Below are 6,186 nucleotides of genomic sequence, written 5' to 3' on the forward strand. Positions count from 1 at the left end.
GATTCATCTCGATTTCGGTCGATTTTCATACATCTGTAATCTGCTTCGGCACATTCCTAGTATGAACCTTTTTAAACGTAGTAGTTTTTGAAACTGTGTTTACTTCTATTTAAAACTAAATAATTTTTATATTACTTGCTCCTTGAACAAACAAAAGAAACTGTTTGGTATGCACAGCCTAAACTTTGACATGACATCCCTCTGAAATTCAAGGCCTGGTCAGTGCATCATGCTTCCACTGGGGATCAAGCTTGGGACTGCCTGAAATTATCATACCTTAAATAGCTGTCATATATGAACATAACGATTGGTCACAGGTGGAAGAGAACTGGAATTTTTTTATTCAGACATTTTTTGTCAGCTAGTATGAGCCACAGTAGCTCAGTTGGTAGAGCATCTTGACTACCATGCGGAAGACTTGGGTTTGAATCCCGGGACAGGTGATCTGGAGCAGGAAATTTTCAAGTAATTTCCCTCTTTCTGCACAGCTCTGAGGCCCACCCAGCTTTGTATAAATGGGTTCCTTGGGGGTTAAAGGTGGCTGGGCATTATGCTGATCACATCATCCGAATTATGGCTGAGATCAAGAATATGTGGAGCTCTACCTCCACATTTCCCCATGTCTTCACGGCATGTATGCATGCATATACCTTTAAATAATTAAATTTAATTAAAACTCAAATAAAGCCTTTCTTTTGGGATGTAAAGCTCATCCAGTTTCAAGCAACTACAATCCCAAGAAGCAACCTTTTTTATTGCAGGTTTGCCAATTGAAAGAAATTACTTTCATGTACCTGGAGATTCCTTATCTGGATGTTCATTAGATTTACGTTATATAAAAAGCTGATAAAAATTATGTATTTTTACTTTATAAGAAAAATCTTGCTTACAGAGATTCCCCTTGGTAATCATGGGTCTCTGTGGAAACACATTGCACAGTGAAACTGTAGGTTGTTCTAATGAGTATAAAATGAACTTGCTCACTTGGAAAGAGAGATTAGCATCTACACACATCAAAAACGTAAGGACCTCACAGTTATTGCTGACACTTACACATTGTAGTGATTTTAAGTCACCGGGTTAAGCATGGAATTTATATAGCATTTTGGAGATTGAAGATATATATTATGACGTTATTCCTGTGTGTACCATTATTGGGGTCATCCTGAAAGAGAAATTTGGTAGCTGGTTTCCACACCAAGAAATGCCCTGTCAAGAGGTTGGTCTTTTTGTTCTTCTTGCCCCCCATAACTCAAGTTAATGCTTCTATGTTACTTTGTGCTTGCTGACATTGTTTGCCTTAATTGTAGAGTATATTCATTTCTTTTTCACATTAGGTTGATATTTTATTAAATACATATATTTATGCTTGAGATTTTAATGACTATTCATGTAGCATATACCCTGTTCTTTGTCTTATTTTTTTTTTTTAATATGGTGTTTTCCTCATGTCCTAGTTTATTTTCATTTAATTTCTTTTGCCTTCTCATTAGACGTAGAAACTGAATCTCCTGGGGTCTATTCAAAGAAATTGGGAGATTCTGCATGCTGGTATACTTTGCCATTTTCTATATTGTTCTGTGCATTTCTAAATGGAACTTGTATATGGGTTTCATGGTGTGTTTTCTTTCCTGTTACATTTTTTCATAATCCATGCTGGCTTCTGCTTATGTCTCACTATACATAATTCACCGAACCTACATGTCGATGTGTGCCTTGTGTATATAGATAACACTAGTGCAATTGACTGTAGATGCCTGGGCCTTTTTTCTCAGCAACCAGACACTCCATCCAGGGCAACTCACGTAACAGCTGCTAAACGATGACTTCACGTTGGTAGCGAGAGCAACTGTTATTAGCCCTAAACGACCAGGGGTCATTGATGGCTGGCATTTGTAGGAATCTATTTAAGCGGAGATCAAACTGCATCGATAGTTCCCATCTTAGTGGAATCTTCCGTTGGTATCACAAAAAATAAGCATCATGCGGGTGAGTCCTATCCAGTGTGAATTTTTCTGTGCTAATGTGATATGAGGAGCACCAGAAATATGTAGGCTTTTCCATATTTGTTTGTATATACATATGTGTATATATTTATACTTTTATCTTGCTCACCCAATAGAGGACGTATAGTGATCATGTAAGAAGGAATTTCAAGCTGATTTACAGTAGATGTAAATTTAATGAATAGTAATGCAGTAATACACTTTTGAGTCTGACCACTAATTTGCCATGAATTCTATATAATTTCATGGATTTGTTTATTTTGGAAGCTTAGGGAAAGTAACCTGTTATTTTTCGAATGTTTAAAGTTCTAGTTCTTTTAACTAATACGTTCTTACACGTATTTATAATAATGAGAACGTCACATGCATATTCAGATATGAAGCATTGTGGCTGGAAAAAGGGGCACTCCTTGCACGAAATAAATTACAGGAAAACATTAGTAAATAACAAGTTCTTATTTTTCTGTCATGAAGTAATAAATTAAGGATAAAGTCATCAAATAAATATGTATGCAATGAAGGGGGGAAATGTGAAGTTTGTGCTCAGTGCCCAGCATCTGTATATAATTTCATTTTGTTTTTTGTCGTTTTGATTCAATTTTCTGCATATGTTGAATTTGTACATTTTGCAAAATTGAAGGGAGATGTGGTTCCGTTGTAAATTTGTAATTACCGCTGTTTAATGTCAAATTTAAATTTCACCAGCTGTTATATATAAATACAAAGTGTTTTGAGGCCATTCTGGTAAGTCTCATATTTACTGACTTGCATGTGAGCGTGAATAATAATATATTAAACATATGCAACCCGAGAACATATTCCATTATTACTGAAGGACTACATTAATTAGTACCAATCCACAATCAAGTTCCCTATTATAGTTCATGTATAGAATTCTACCACTTAAATTTTAATTATTAAGGAGAAATGATGTAAATTGTTTGCATTTCTTGTATCCAATTGTTGCAACTTTTTTCTAGTGCTAGTGTTGAAAGTTACAAAACTAAGAATCCCAGCTTTAAATGCCAAGTGAATCATTATTCATCCATAACTCGGTTACCCCAACTGCACTCTCAGCTCAGAAAAATGTAATATTTTGCATCCGTATGTGTCCCAAATATCAGCACAGAAATGAAAGTGGATAAACCTTTTTTAAAACATGCTTTTAATGGATTAAACTTCTCTTGTAAACATGGAAAAGAAATGTTTGATGCTCCTGTGGTACCATTATATCAACAACATAGCTTTTCGTAAGCCCAAACTTAGATCTGCAGCATGACAAAGAATACATTGAACAAAATATCAAATTCATTGCCATTTTCTGGACTATGTCATTGTGGGGTGTGTGTTTTTCCTTTTACAGAGTAATTTGAATGGATTGTTTGGTGGAAGATTATTTGCAGTGCATTAATTAATGCACATGTACTAAATTTTATACTTGAATTAGTAACAAGTAGTCTAATATATCATATCTACATATCCAACTTTAAGAAATAATAATTGCGCTTGTTTTATAACATCCTTTTTGTCTACAGTAAGGTAAACTTCATCTTTAAAGACTGATATTTGTAAGCTTACATGTTTTATTAGAAAGATGTGTGTATATATGTACATCTGATGGATGTTTATGGTGCCTGTATTCCAAGTGTAACATGAGGTCTGTCTTATATTTGGAGTTTTGCAATTGCTTGTGTTCTGTTGTGGTTCTTGCTGTGCCCTTATTTACTAGCTAGGTGGGTATCTTGGAAATGGAAAGCAATACAACTTCCTGTTGCCAAAATATCAACTGATCCTGTTGTTCACAGGGCAACAAACAAGATGGCTACCTAATCTGTATTAGGATGGCCTCTTGGTGAGTATAGAATGAGGTAAGTGTGAGTACCTTGTTTGAAATGTTATGCTCAAATGTATCTCCCTGTATATAAAATGCTCATTCTTCTTATTTCAGGATATCCCACCTTTTACTTGCAATTGAATATGCATAAATGCTGTGTTTTTATGTTCTTTTCAGATATTTCCCCACGGTTGATCCCAGATCCTCCATCATATGTGATTCTGCATTATGGCGTGTGCCCCCAAACAGAATGTATTGTTTGCAAGTTGATGTTCCCATTTGTTAGATTAAGATGTAATGCCACTGATCATTTCAAGGGAACAGTGATACTAGTACTAGTGTATCGGCAAATATGAAGGCATACCTAATCTATATTGTGCTTGTGTAAATTAAGAATTTTGTCATTGAACTGTGACGATGCATTTTTGCCAGCAGTGGTTCTTTTTTTTTGTTCACGAATTGTCTGTTCTTGCACTTCATAGGGAGGTCTGTACTACACTTTTAGAGCATTCGAAGGCAGGTGATGTCTTGGCTCTGTGCATATAAATTTCTTTTTTTTTTTTCCTTTCTATTGAACAATTGTATAGAAATATAACCCTAGTACAAAACAAAAGAATGCAACCCAAGGGGAAGAAAACTATGAATGGGGTGGTCGGGTTGGGGAATCTTATCTTGATAGCCCTTGAAAGGCACTGGGATATATATGTGTGTGTATATATTCTTGTTTTTTTTTGGAAGGTTATTTCGCTGTTATCTTACAGAGAAAATCCATGACTGGCACCAATTTTTATAGCCTTAGCATAAACTATTTACCTAGATAAAATAGAATGCCTCTTTAATTTTTCATCTGTGTGTTTTGGTTAGAGATTTCTGATTTGTTGTATGTTTAATATTACTTGTGCTGACAGTAGTTTTGAGATGTTTTATATAATGTGTTTTCGACATAAACATTCCTTTGATATACCATTTAGCATAATTCTGTGCATTGAAGTTTTTCATAAAGTGATTATTTATATTTATTTCAAAGTTGGTTGTTTTACTGTTCTGATCCTCATATTTCCAGTTCATAAAAAACGGCCAGCTCCAAACTAGAGAGGAACAATCCATTTTCTGATTCAATATTTGATGAACAAAATTTTTTTCTGCTTTATTCTGTCTCTCTCTCTCTCTCCAATTTTTAAATGTTTTGTAGTGATTTGACTGATACATGTTTATTATCCTGTTTGCATCATGTTCGTGTTATTAAATACTGATATGCAATTGTTTCTTTAAATATATGTATAATGAATCTTCACTAGACTAACTTAATGCTCTAGCAATGTTTCCATTGCATGCCATGTGCTACGCGTTAAATCAATCCGTATGCCAAAAAACAGTTTCTCCTAGTTTTATTTTTTCAGGCATCTATCGAAGGGGGAGAGCGACTAGTTGTGGAGGCGACTGGTACAGGGCAAAATTTCATGTTCTTTTTTATATTTGCAATGTTCTTTTTTAATATAAAAATATCCTTGTGTGCATATATCGATTTTCGCATTTGCAAATGTTTTGATGCAGAGAATTAATACAACCCCATTACTACTTCAGTGACTTGTTTTGTTTTATTTAAATTGTCATAGAATGATTTAAATTTCTATTGCAACATGTTTGTTTCAGCAGAAACTGCATTTAAAATGGATTGCCAGTCATGGTTCGTTTCTCACTCGATACAGTGAAGATTGGATACCTCTTTGGCTCTTACAAATTTTTCATTGTTCTGTTACTTTAGTAATTTTTCTTAACACGTGAGTTGTTTAGTTTTTTGCCTACAAATTAGCCTTCTTTTTTTTGTCCTACTTGTATTCTTGCTATGCCATACCTTATTGCATATGTCAAGGGCTGTTACGTTTGAATATTGGATGTGTTTGTGCTGCTGAATGTCATTCCAGGGCGAAAAGTTACAAAATAGGGGAGGGACGTGGGCCCAGAATGCAAGAAGAGGAACACCAGGAAGGTGGCAGCAGCGGAGAATTGGGTCGTGTAAGGATACTTTGAGGAGACGGTCTCTTTGACGTGTCGTCCACAGATGTTCATGTATCTAATCTCAGCGCCCACCACCTCAGTGGCCTGAGTTGAGTGCATCCGTAATACAGAAAAAAGAAAGAAAAAACTAGTGTTGTGCAGTAATCACTACATTCCAAAAACCCTACCAGGATGGTGAAAAGTGACACTAATCAGGCAAAGGAGACAAGGGTGGGGGGGTAGGGAATGGGCTGAAACGTGATTATTCACACAGACAATGTAAGGACATATTTTACTGTAAACATTTTGTGTAGTATCTTGTCACATAATAAAAAAAATTATTAAATA

General features: G+C 35.1%; 1 protein-coding gene across 8 annotated transcripts in view; it reads left to right on the plus strand.

Annotated features, from left to right (window-relative positions):
- The window catches only part of LOC145980004 (far upstream element-binding protein 1-like), a 70,982-nt gene extending 64,796 nt beyond the window's left edge, over positions 1–6,186 (plus strand). For 7 of the 8 annotated variants that reach the window (XM_083112950.1, XM_083112952.1, XM_083112953.1 and 4 more), the window contains one exon: positions 4,018–6,186. The gene's annotated coding sequence lies outside the window, so the exon portion shown is untranslated. Of the gene's footprint in view, positions 1–1,775; positions 1,990–4,017 lie in introns of all 8 variants that reach the window. The other variant, XR_014440822.1, reaches the window with a different exon arrangement.

The sequence above is a fragment of the Lepisma saccharinum genome, chromosome 27 (assembly GCF_977018435.1).
Source record: "Lepisma saccharinum chromosome 27, izLepSacc3.1, whole genome shotgun sequence".
NCBI classification, from domain to species: Eukaryota; Metazoa; Arthropoda; class Insecta; order Zygentoma; family Lepismatidae; genus Lepisma; species Lepisma saccharinum.